Raw genomic sequence first — 13410 nt, 5'->3', positions numbered from 1 at the left:
TAAAATCTTCTTGGCTGCTATTTATTTTATTAGGTCTCCCCAGTGATCTTAAGTAGCTTATAATCATGGGTTTTAAGGAAAAAAAATACATTTATTTAAGTTACTTTGGTTGTGACATTTGTGCACTTTGCCCATTCTAATCAATATTTTCAGGATTACACTTACATTTGAATTATGCTACATACACATAAAGGAAGTCAAGTACATATTCTTTTCTGCACTGTGTTATTATCAGCACTCCCATTTTATAGATGAAAAAACTAAGAGTAAGAAAGAATAAAAAGCTTGCATACCCTAACTTGATAAGCGAAATAGGTTTTAAATAAAACTGCTTTCCAAGTACCTGATTCCAAAGCCAGGGTTCAGGCTGGGAAGAAGGTCTTTATCACCTTGAGAACAGAATGCTGTGGTTTTTCTTTCTTGGGAATTTCTTTGAAAATCATCTCAATGCAACAATTCTAACAGAATATAAGAGTACAACTTTTCTTTGACACAATCTCTGGGGAACTGATCGTGTTTTTCTTACTGGTGCTGCTAGTCCTATTGGAAAAAGAGTCTGAAATCAGTTCTTTCATCCTGTATCCAAATGATAACTAGTTTAAACTTTTTTCCCCCTTGTATGAGGACAAAATACTTCATTTGCTGATTTCTTCTTTTGAATGACTTTTTATCTAAAAACTAGAGAAGTACATTGAAACATTTTGCTATTTAAAATATTTCCTAAGTCTTCAGCTCCAGAATTGGGACTCTATTTTACAGTTTGGGTTTTGTTGTTATTTCCTGTTGAAGATAAACCGAGCAATGGCTTACATCTAATTTAGGACTTAGAGAATTATTTCCCTGCTCACAGCATTCGTCTTGATCCCAACCCCAAGACGAATGTCTGAAAAAAATTTTTTTTCCACTGATTCTAAGTCAGTTCTAGGTGTGTCTTCTCTGTGGCTCAGGAAGAGTTCCTGGCCCTCCTCCCACCGTTTACGTCAGGTCTTTTCTACGTTCAGCAACCCTAAGTCTTCACCTCACTGGATGTCAGACTTTTTAAATAAATTCCTTTGAGTTGATGAATGTATTTTGTTTCATTTTTTTAATTACAGTGAAACTTCTATTTCTAATTAAAAAAATAATACATCTTTATAGTTTAAAAACTGAGCAATATACAAAAGTATAAGGACATAGGTGAAAAAAGTCACATGAAATACAAACTTCTGAGGAATCTATCCCTAGCAAAAATTTTGTGGCCATCTTTTAATACATATCTTAATGCATTTTAACTAAATTTGGTATGCTACATACTATTATTTTTTACTATGACATTGTTATGCAGTCTCTTACTCTTTCATTATCTCTTCCCTTCCTACAAATTCCTTACCTCTGCTATACTCCCACATAACAAAGGGAAATAACTGCATGTGTGTTTTCTTTTTGTTTTAATAAATTAAGGATTTTTAAAAATTTTTCCCAAGATTAAATGACTATTTAAAAATTGTGCCACAATATAAATAAATCCACATTCTCTCCCTTAATTCTGTACTTCTAGTACTATAGAAAAGTTGGTGTTCCTGCCTCACATCTTCAAATTAACATTGTCAGGTTACAAGAATAAGTCTTCCCAAAAGAGATCTTCCAGAAAAACAAGCTATTTCCTAGGTTCATATTTCCCTTTTCATGTAGCATGCACCAATAATCTAAGAAGAATATCTTGGAGTGTAAGGAGGGCATCCACCAGCAAGACCACAGGTGTTGAAAGCCATAAGATTGGAGACAGTGAAAAGGGGTAGGTCAACATACTAGCAAAAAAAATCCTGTGACAGCTTGAGAATAACTCTTCATTTCATTCATGACAGAAACCCTGTCCAGGTATTGATGAGGCAGGCCACTGAGTTACACAGCCACAAAGAAGTGATGTCACCCAGGAGGTGAGGAACAAGACCCATGGAAAATCCTAGGATGCTCTCTACCCAATAGGTGGTTACCAAGGAGTCACAAAATCCACAGTACTTGGATTCTCTGCCAATGACTTGTACCATAGATCTCAAAGTAATCATATAGAAGAAGTGTGTGATGAGGGCACAAGTAGAATGAGTGATCATATTTTAAGTGGTCTCCTTGCTAACTATGTCAAAGGAAGATGAAACTTCTTTTTTTTCAACTTTTAGGTTCAGGAGTAAATGTGAAGTTTTGTTATATAGATAAATTGCATATCATGGGGTTTGGTCACCCAGGTGAAAAGCATAGTACTCAATAGGTAGTTTTTTGATCCTCACTGTCCTCCCACCCACTACCCTCAAGTAAGCCCTAACGTTTGTTGTTTCCCTCTTTGTGTCCATGTATACTCAATGGTTAGCTCTCATTTATAAGGGAGAATATGTGGTATTTGGTTTGCTATTCCAGTGTTAATTTGCTTAGGATAATGACCTCCAACTCCAACCATGTTGCTGCAGTGAACATGATCCTGTTCTTTTTATGGCTGTGTAGTATTCCATGGTGTATATGTATCACATTTTCTTTATCCAATCTACGGTTGATGGCCATTTAAGTTGATTCCATGTATTTGTTATTGTGAATAGTGCTGCAAAGAACATATGTGTGCATGTGTCTTTATTACAGAACAACTTATATTCCCCTGGGTGTATACCCAGTAATGGGATTTCTGGGTTGAATGGTAGTTCTATTTTAAGTTCTTTGAGAAATCACCAAACTGCTTGCCACAGTGACTAAAATAATTTACACCCCCACCAGAAGTACATAGCATTCTCTTTTCTCCACAACCTCACCAGCATCTTTATTTTTTGACTTTTTATTAATAGCCATTCTGACTGGTGTGAGGTGGTATCTCATGGTGCTTTTGATTTGCATTTCTCTAATGATCAGTGATGTGGGGCATTTTTTCATATGCTTGTTGGTTGCATGTGTGGCTTCTCTTGCAAGTGTCTGTTCATGTCCTTTGCCCAGTTTTGATGGGGTTGTTTGTTTTTTGCTTGCAAAATTTGTTCAAGCTCCTTATATTAGTAGAGTCCGGATATTAGACCTTTGTTGAATGCATAGTTTGCAAATGTTTTTTCCCATTCTGTAGGTTTTCTGTTTACTTTATTGAGAGTTCTTTTGTTGTGCAGAAACTCCTTAGTTTAATTAGGTCCCATTTGTCAAATTTTGCTTTTGCTGCATTTGGTTTTGGCATCTTTGTCATGAAATCTTTGCCAGGGGCCTATATCCAGAATGGTATTTCCTATGTTATCTTCTGGGGTTTTTACAGATTTTCATTTTAGATTTAAGTGTTTAATCCATCTTGAGTTGATTTTTGTACATGGTGTAAGGAAGAGGTCCAGTTTCAATCTTCTGGATATGGCTAGCCAGTGATCCCAGCATCATTTATTGTATAGAAAGTCTTTCTCTCATTGCTGTTTTTGCCAATTTTGTCAAAGATTAGATGGGTGTAGGTATGTGGCATTATTTCTGGGATCTCTATTCTGTTCCATTGGTATGTGTGTCTGTTTTGGTAGCTGTACCATGCTCTTTTGGTTACTGTAGCCCTATAGTATAGTTTGAAGTCAGGTAAAGTGATGTCTCCAGCTTTGTTCTTTTTGCTTAGGATTACCTTGGCTATTTGGACTCTTTTTTGGTTACATATCAATTCTGAAATAGTTTTTTCTGGTTCTGTGAATAATGTCATTGGTAGTTTGATAGGAATAAGATTGAATCTGCACATTTCTTTGGGCCTTATGGCCATTTTGACAATATTGATTCTTCCTGTACATAAGCATGGAATATTTTTCCATTTGTTTGTCATCTCTGATTTCTTTGAGAAGTGTGTTGTTATTCTCATTGTAGAGGTCTTTTGCCCCCTTGGTTAGCTATTTTCCTAGGTATTTTATTCTTCTTGTGGCTATTGTAAATGAGACTGCATTCTTGGTTTGGCTCTCAGCTTGGGTATTGTTAGTGAATAGGAATGTTACTGATTTTTCTACATTGCTTTTGTGTCCTGAAACTGCTGAAATTGTTTATTAGATCAAGGAGCTTCTGGGTAGAGACTAGGGGTTCTCTAGAGATAGCATCATGCAGTCTAAAAACAGGGATAACTTGACTTCTTTTTTTTTTTTTTTTTTTTTGAGACGGAGTCTCGCTCTGTCGCCCAGGCTGGAGTGCAGTGGCCAGATCTCAGCTCACTGCAAGCTCCGCCTCCTGGGTTTACACCATTCTCCTGCCTCAGCCTCCCGAGTAGCTGGGACTACAGGCGCCCGCCACCTCGCCCGGCTAGTTTTTTGTATTTTTTAGTAGAGATGGGGTTTCACCGTGTTCGCCAGGAAGGTCTCGATCTCCTGACCTCGTGATCCACCCGTCTCGGCCTCCCAAAGTGCTGGGACTTCCTCTTTTTCTTTTTGGATGCCTCTTATTTTTTTCTATTGCCTAGTTGCTCTGGCTAGAACTTCCAGTAGAAGGTTGAATGAGAGTAGTGAGAGTGGGCATCCTTGTCTTATTCTGATTTTCAAGGGGAGTACTTCCAGCTTTTGCCTGTTCAGTATGATATTGGCTGTGGGTTTGTCATCAATGGCTCTTATTGTTTTGAAGTATGTTCCTTCCATGCCTAGTTTGCTGAGGGTTCTTAACATGAAACGATGTTGGATTTTATTGAAAGTATTTTCTGTATCCATTGAGATGGTCATATGTTTTTGTTTTTAGTTCTTTTTAAGTAGTGAATCACATTAATTAATTTGTGTATGTTGAACCAATTTTGCATCCCAGGGATAAAGCCTTCTGGATTATGGTGGATTAGCTTTTTGATGTGCTGCTGGATTCAGTTTGCCAGTATTTTGCTGAGTATTTTTGCATCTGTGTTCATCAAGAATGTTGGCTGAAGTTTTCTTTGTGTGTGTGTGTGTGTGTGTGTGTGTGTGTGTGTGTGTGTCTGACAGGTTTTGGTATCAAGATGAGGCTGACCTCATAGAATGAGTTAGGGAGGAGTCCTTCTTCCTCAATTTTTTAGAACTGTTTCAGTAGGAATGGTACCAGCTCTTTTTTATACCTCTCGTAGAATTCAGCTATGAATCCATCTGGCTTTTTCTGGTGGCAGGCTTTTTATTACTGATTCAATTTGAGAACTCATTATTGGTCCAGTCAAGGATCCAATCTCTTTCTGTTTCTTTTTTTGGGAGGTTGTATGTTTCCAGGAATTTACCCATTTTTTTTCTAGGTTTTCTAGCTTGTGGAAATAGAGGAGTTCATAAAAAAAAATTCAACAGAGAATTTCATTTCCACCCAAACTAAGCTTTATAAGTGAAGGACAAATAAGATCCTTTGCAGACAAGAAATCCTGATTCTCTTAGTATTTACTTGTCTGAAAGGATCTTATTTGTCCAACTGAAATCATTTTTACTGAAACTATAATAATCTCTGACAGGTTTTTTTTTTTTTTTTTTTGTATTTCTGTGGGGTCAGTAGTAATGTCCTCTTTGTCATCCTTGATTGTGCTTGTTTGTATCTTCTCTCTTTTTTTCTTTATTAGTCTAGCTAGTGGTGCTAGTGGTCCATCTATCTTGATAATTCTTTCAAAGAAGCAGCTCCTGCATTCATTGATCTTTTGTATGATTTTTCATGACTCAATTTCCTTCAGCTCAGCTCTGATTTTGGTTATTTCTTGTCTTCTGCTAGATTTTGAGTTGATTTGCTCTTGTTTCTCTAGTCCCTCTAGTTGTGATGTTAAGTCGTTAATTTGAGATGTTTCTAACTTTTTGATGTGGGTGTATAGTGCTATAAACTTCTCTTTTAACTGCCTTGGCTACGTTCAAGAGATTCTGGTATGTTATATCTTTTTTTTTCCATTGGGTTCAAATAACTTCTTGATTTCTGTCTTGATTTCATTATTTACCTAAAAGTCATTTAGGACCCAGGTAGTTTAATTTACATTTAATGATTTCATTTTGAGAGATTTTCTTAGCATTTATTTCTATTTTTATTGTATTGTGGTTCAAGAGTGTGGTTGCTGTGATTTCTTTTTTTAATATATTGAATATTGTTTTAGCCCCAATTGTGTGGTTGACTTTAGAGTATGTGGCATGTGCAGGAAAGAAGAATGTACATTTTGTTGTTTTTTGTGTGGAGAGTTCTGTAGATGTCTATAAGGTCCATTTAGTCAAGTGTAGAGTAAAGGTACCAAATATCTTTGTAGGTTTTCTGCCTCAATGATCTGTCTAAAACTGTCAGTCAGGTATTAAAGTCACCCACTATTATTGTGTGGTTACCTAAATCTCTTTCTAGATCTCTAAGAACTTGCTTTATAAATCTGGGTGCTCCTGTGTTCGGTGCATACATATTTAGGGCAGTTAGGTCTTCTTGTTGAATTGACCCCTTTATTGAATTGACCCCTTTAACATTATACAATGTCCTTCTTTGTCTTTTTTTAATCTTTGTTAAAGTCTGTTTTGTCTGAAATTAGAACAGCAATATCTGCTTTTTTCTGTTTGCTTGGTAGATTTTTCTCCATCCCTTTACTTTGAGCTTATGGGTATCATTACATGTGAGACGGGTTTCTAGAAGACAGCAAAACCTTGAGTTTTGCTTCTTTATTAACTTGCCTCTCTGTGGCTTTTAATTGGGGGCGTTTATCCCATTTACAGTTAAGGCTAGTATTGATATGCGTGAATTTGATCCTGTTGTCATGTTGTTAGCTGGTTATTATGCAATGTTGATTGTGTGGTTGTCCAGTGTCACTGGTGTATGTACTTAAGTGTGTTTTTGTAGTGGCTGATAATGGTCTTTCTATATTTAGCATTCCCTTCAGAACCTCTTGTAAGGCAGGTCTGGTGTTAACAAATTTCCTTAGCAGTTGCTTGTCTGAAAATGATCTTATTTGTCCTTCACTTATAAAACTTAGTTTGTCTGGATATGAAATTCTTGGTTGAAAATTATTTTAATTAAGGATGCTGAATATAGGCCCCCAATCTCTTCTGCTTTATAGGGATTCTGCTGACAGGTCTGCTGTTAGCCTGATAGGTTCCCTTTGTAGATGACTTGCCCCTTCTCTCTAGTTGCATTTACCATTTTTTTCTTTCATTGCAATCTTGGAAAGTCTGATGACTATGTGTCTTAGATGTGGTCTTCTTGTGTAGTATTTCACAGGGATTCTCTGCATTTCCTGAGTTTGAACATTGGCCTCTCTAGCAAGGTCGGGGAAATTTTCATTTATGATAAACTCAAATATGTTTTCCAAGTTGCTTGGTTTTTCTCCCTTTCTTTCAGGGACACCAGTGAATCGCAGATTGGATGTCTTTACATAATTTCTTATTTCTTGGAGATTTTTTTGTTCATTCTTCTTTACTGTTTTTTATTTTTCTCTGACTATTTCAGAGAGCCAATATTCATGCTCTGAGATCTTTCCTCAGCTTGGTCTGTTCTGTTATGAATACTTGCAAATGCATTATGAAATTCTTATAGTGTGTTTTTTTAGCTTTATCAGATCACTTGGGTTCTTTCTTGTAAAGGCCATTTTATCTATCAGCTTCTGTATTATTTTATTGTAATTCTTAGATTTTTTGAATTGGGTTTTGACCTTCTCCTGCATATCAATGGTCTTTGTCCCTTCTATATTCTGAATTCTATTACTGTTATTTCAGCCATCTTGGCCTGGTTAAGAACCATCGCTGGGAACTAGAGTGGTTGTTTGGAGTTAAAAAGACATGCTTCACTGGGCACAGTGGCTCACTCCTGTAATCCCACACTTTGGGATTCCAAGATGGGCAGATCACTTGAGGCCAGTGGTTCAAGACCAGCCTGGCCAACATGGCAAAAACCCATTTGAAACCCTGTCTCTACTAAAAATACAAAAATTAGCCAGGTTTAGTGGCATGTGCATGTGGTCCCAGCTACTCAGGTGGCTGAGGCATGAGAATTACTTGAAATTGGAAAGCAGAGGTTGCAGTAAGCCATGGTTGTGCCACTGCACTCCAGCCTGAGTGACAGAGCAAGACTCTGAAAAAAAAAAAATACACTTTTGCTTTTTGAATTGTCAGAGTTCTCACATGGGTTCTTCGTCATCTTTGTAGGCTGATATTCTTTCAGTCTTTCAGGTTTCTGTCCTTTGGATTTTTTTATTCTATTTGATGTCCTTGGGGGTTGATTGTGGCATAAGCTGGAAGATTTTCGGGGGCTAAGGCTTAGTTCAGGACTCATGGACTGCTTGTTTTAACTTGCTTTAACTCTGGGAGCCTGGTATTGGGCCCTTGACTTTTTGGCCCCTCATGTTTAGGAACCTGCTGCACTGAAGGAACCAATGCATTCCTGGTCCACTGGCCACAACGTTCCAGTAGGTGGTGCTGGCCAAAGTGCTTCATAGAGCAGTGGCGGTGGGATCTGTCCTAATTTGCACATGCCAGCAGCAGTGGCAGTGTGGTTGGGTATGTGCTTTTTGGCTGCAGCAGGGAGTTGGTGGTTGCAAGGGTGCTGTCCTCCATGTGGGTGTTTGCAATGGCAGCATCTGCAGTGGCAGCAATGGCAACACAGAACAGGGGAAGGACCAGGATGTCCCTCTAGCATCCACACGTGCACTCACACCAGTGGCAGTGTTAGCACAGGAGCAGGGCACTGGCGGGCACAGGACTATGTGTACCTTCTATGCGCATGCTCATGTGGGCAGCTGTGGCAGCACAGGGTGCAGGGTGAGTCCACTGGTGACCATGCATAGTTCACCCTGGCAGCAGTGTTGGTGCAGAGGTAGGGTGCCAGCAGGTGTAGGGCTCTCTGTCTGTGTGCCTGCAAGCGCTCTGATGGCAATGCCAGCACAGTGCGGGGTGGGGAGGGAGTGGCAAGGTGCACTCATATTGGCATCAGTGACCTGGCAGAGTCTACATGCTCCCATACACTGGTAGAGAAGTGGAGACAAGGTCTGCTGCTGCACACTCGTGCTGGCAAAACAATTTGGGCATTGGCTGTGGGTGACTGTGTACAGGCAAAGTGGCATGGGGGAAGCTGCAGTTGGGGGAGCGTGCAAGCAGACTGGTGCTGCTCTGCTGAAGCTCTCTGCCAGTAAGTCACAATCTACCAGTGCCGGAACTATGCTGGGAGCTCCCCAAAAGGCACTCCACATGGGCATCCAAGGCTGCACTGCAAGCAAGTGCAGCCATGTTGTGGCCCCAAGGAGACCAGCAGACCAAAGGGTGCTCAGGTCAGACCAGCCTCATCTCAATGGCAAGACTGCCCTGTATTATTCAGGTATCACAGTTCCCCTTGGGCTAAAGTCTCCTAGGGGAGCAAGGTGAGCCTTGGGGATGGTCATCCCTGGCTGTGCTCCACTACAGATGCATCTGCAGCAAACCCTCTGAGTTCCACATAGGCTGGAGTTCTGCCCCTACCACTTCTATAAGCAGCTGTCTCTGCCAGCTCAAGTGTTCATGGGGATCATGGCATATCCTGGTGCCACGATTACAGAGACTTGTGGCAAGAGTGGGTTGCTCCTTGCCTATTCAACTCACTCATTCCCCAACAGTTGTTGGGGGCTAGGAACGAGTCCCAGTGGTGTTCCCAGCTTCCTCTCCCTTCAGCCTAGCATCTATAACTTCCATCCATTCACTCTCAATGCCTTCCCTCTGAAGACCTGCTAGAAGTGCACCCAGTCTGCCTGATGTCCTGATCCTTCAGTGGCAAAGGTTTCTCCTGACTGTGTCTACTCAGCCATCTTAAGTTGCTCTCCCTGAAAATTCTTTATATAGTCAACTATGTTTCTCTATTATTTTATAATTTCTGAGTTTGCTATATTAGTGAAAATGGTATCCTCAGCCTTAAAGTTGCACATGTTTACTAATATTTTAAAATCTTTTTTCCCACTTATCTTTCATGCAGCTGAAATTTTAATATAGAAGTCTAACTTATAATTTTTGGATTATGTGGATTATAATCCAAAATGGCACATATGGATTGCCAATTGTTCCAGTACCATTTATTAAAGAAACCATACCTTTCCACTAAGTTGGAATGCCATTGTTTTCATACATTAAATTCACTCAACCCCCCATTCCAAGTTGGCTAAATAGGAACAGCTCCAGTCTGCAGATCCCAGTGTGATTGAAGCAGAAGATGGGTGATTTCTGCATTTCCAACTGAAGTACCTGGTTCATCTCATTGGGACTTGTTGGATAGTGGGTGCAGCCCACAGAGGGCGAGCTGAAGCAGGGTGGGACGTTGCCTCACCCAAGTAGCACAAGCGGTTGGGGGATTTCCCTTCCTAGCCAAGGGAAGCTGTGACAGACTGTACCTGAAAAAATGGGACACTCTCACCCAAATACTGCACTTTTCCCACAGTCTTACTAACCAGCAGACTAGGAAATTCTCTTCCATGCCTGGCTTGGTGGATCCCACACCCATAGAGCCTTGCCCACTACTAGCACAGCAGTCGGAGATAGACCTGCCGGGCTGCAGCCTGACTGGGGGAGGGGCATCCGCCATTGCTGAGGCTTGAGTAGGTAAACAAAGCAGCTGAGGAAGTTCAAACTGGTCAGAGCCCACTGCAGCTCAGCAAGGCCTACTGCCTCTATAGACTCCACGTCTGTGGGTAGGGCATAGCTGAACGAAAGGAAGCAGAAACTTCTGCAGACTTAAACATTCCTGTCTGACAGATGTCAAGAGAGCAGTGGTTCTCCCAAATCAGCATTTGAACTCTAAGAACAGACTGACTGCATCCTCAAGTGGGTCCCTGACCCCCATGCAGCCCAACTGGAAGACACCTCCCAGTAGGGGCCGACAGACACCTCATATAGGTGGGTGCCCCTCTGGAATGAAGCTTCTAGAGGAAGGATCAGGCAGCAATATTTGCTGTTCTGCAATATTTGCTGTTCTGCAGCATCCGTTGGTGACACCCAGGCAAACAGTGTCTGGAGTGGACCTCCAGCAAACTCCAACAGACCTGCAGCTGAGGGACCTTACTGTTAGAAGGAAAACTAACAAAAAAAAAGGAATAGCATCAAAATCAACAAAAAGGACATCTACACCAAAACCCTATCTGTAGGTCACCAGCATCAAAGACCAAAGGTAGATAAAATCACAAAGATGGGGAGAAACCATAGCAGAAAAGTGGAAAATTCTAAAAACCAGAGTGCCCCTTCTCCTCCAAAGGACTGCAGATCCTCACCAGCAATGGAACAAAGCTGGACGGAGAATAACTTTGATGAGTTGACAGAAGTAGGCTTCAGAAGGTCAGTAATAACAAACTTCTCTGAGCCAAAAGAGCATATTCAAACACATTATAAGGAAGCTAAAAATCTTGAAAAAAGGTGGGATGAATAGCTAACAAGAATAAACAGCATAGAGAAGACCTTAAATGACCTGATGGAGCTGAAAACCATGGCAGGAGAGCTACATGATGCACACACAAGCTTCAGTAGCCTATTCAATCAAGTGGAAGAAAGGATATCAGTGCTTGAAGATAAAAATAATGAAATAAAGTGAGAAGTTTAGAGAAAAAAGAGTAAAAACAAACACACAAAGCCTCCAAGAAATATGGGATTATGTTAAAAGACCAAACCTGTTTGATTGGTGTACTGGAAAGTGACAGGAAGAATGGAACCAAGTTGGAAAACACTCTTCTGGTTATTATCCAGAAGAACTGCCCCAACCTAGCAAGGCAGGCCAACACTGAAATTCAGGATATACAGAGAAAACCATAAAGAGAAGAGCAACCCCAAGACACATAATTGTCAAATTCACCAAGGTTAAAATGAAGGAAAAAATGTTAAGGACAGGCAGAGAGAAAGGATGGGTTACCCATAAAGGGAAGCCCATCACACTAACAACGGATCTCTCGGCAGAAATCGTACAAGCCAGAAGAGAGTAGGGGCCAATATTCAACATTCTTAAAGAAAATAATTTTCAACCCAGAATTTCACATCCAGCCAAACTGAGCTTCATAAATGAAGGAGAAATAAAATCCTTTACAGACAAGCAAATGCTGACAAATTTTGTCACCACCAGGCCTGCCTTACAGGAGCTCCTGAAGGAAGCACTAAATGTGGGAAGGAAGAACCAGTACCAGTCATAGAAAAAGCATGTCAAATTGTAAAGCCCATTGATGCTATGAAGAAACTGCATCAATTAATGGGCAAAGTAAACAGCTAACATCATATTGACAGGATCAAATTCACACATAACAATATTAACCTTAAAGGTAAATGGGCTAAATGCCCCAATTAAAAGACACAGACTGGCAAATTGGATAAAGAGTCAAGACCCATCAGTGTGCTGTATTCAGGAGACCCATCTCACGTGCAGAGACACACATAGGCTCAAAATAAAGGGATGGAGGAAGAACTACCAATCAAATGGAAAGCAAAATAAATAAATAAATAAAGCAGGGGTTGCAATCCTAGTCTCTGATAAAATAGACTTCAAACCAACAAAGACTAAAAGAGACAAAGAAGGCCATTACATAATGGTAAAGGAATCAATGCAACAAGAAGAGCTAAGCATCTTAGGTATATATGCACCCAATACAAGAGCACCCAGATTCATAAAGCAAGTCCTTAGAGACCTACAAAGAGTCTTACACTTCCACACAATAATAGTGGGAGACTTTAACAACCCACTGTCAGTATTAGACAGAACAATGAGGCAGAAGGTTAACAAGGATATCCAGGACTTGAACTCAGCTCTACACCGAGCAGACCTAATAGAAATCTACAGAACTCTCCACCCTGAATCAACAGAACATACATTCTTCTCAGCAGCACATTGGACTTATTCTAAAACTGACCAAATAATTGGAAGTAAAGCACTTCTCAGCAAATGTAAAAGAATACAAATCAAAACAAATTGTCTCTCAGACCACAGTGCAATCAAATTAGAACACAGGATTAAGAAATTCACTCAAAACTGCACAACTACTTGGAAACTGAGCAACCTGCTCCTGAATGACTACTGGGTACATAATGAAATGAAGGCAGAGATAAAGATGTTCTTTGAAACCAATGAGAACAAAGACACAACATATCAGAATCTCTGGGACACATTTAAAGCAGTGTGTAGAGGGAAATGTATAGCACTAAATACCCACAAGAGAAAGCAGGAAAGACCAAAATTGACAACCTAACATCACAATTAAAAGAACTAGAGAAGCATGAGAAAACTAACTCAAAAAACTAGCAGAAGACAAGAAATAACTAAGATCAGAGCAGAACTGAAGGAGATAGAGACACAAAAAAACCTTCAAAAAAATCAATGAATCCAGGAGCTGGTTTTTCGAAAAGATCAACAAAATTGATAGACTGCTAGCAAGACTAGTAAAGAAGAAAAGAGAGAAGAATCAAATAGATGCAATAAAAAATGATAAAGGGTATATCACCACTGATCCAACACCTCTATGCAAGTAAACTAGAAAATCTAGAAGAAATGGATAAATTCCTGGACACATACACCCTCCCAAGACTAAACCAG

General features: G+C 40.0%; 1 pseudogene; it reads right to left on the bottom strand.

Moving 5' to 3' along the window:
• Positions 1–1572: 1572 nt before the first annotated feature.
• On the bottom strand, positions 1573–2138 carry LOC105523353 (annotated as a pseudogene).
• Between the last annotated feature and the right edge of the window lie 11272 nt (positions 2139–13410).

Source organism: Colobus angolensis, unplaced genomic scaffold (assembly GCF_000951035.1).
Source record: "Colobus angolensis palliatus isolate OR3802 unplaced genomic scaffold, Cang.pa_1.0 Scaffold46, whole genome shotgun sequence".
In the NCBI taxonomy this organism is placed as follows: Eukaryota; Metazoa; Chordata; class Mammalia; order Primates; family Cercopithecidae; genus Colobus; species Colobus angolensis.
Note: the sequence above shows the minus strand (reverse complement) of the source record. Positions and strands in the feature narration are given on the sequence as shown.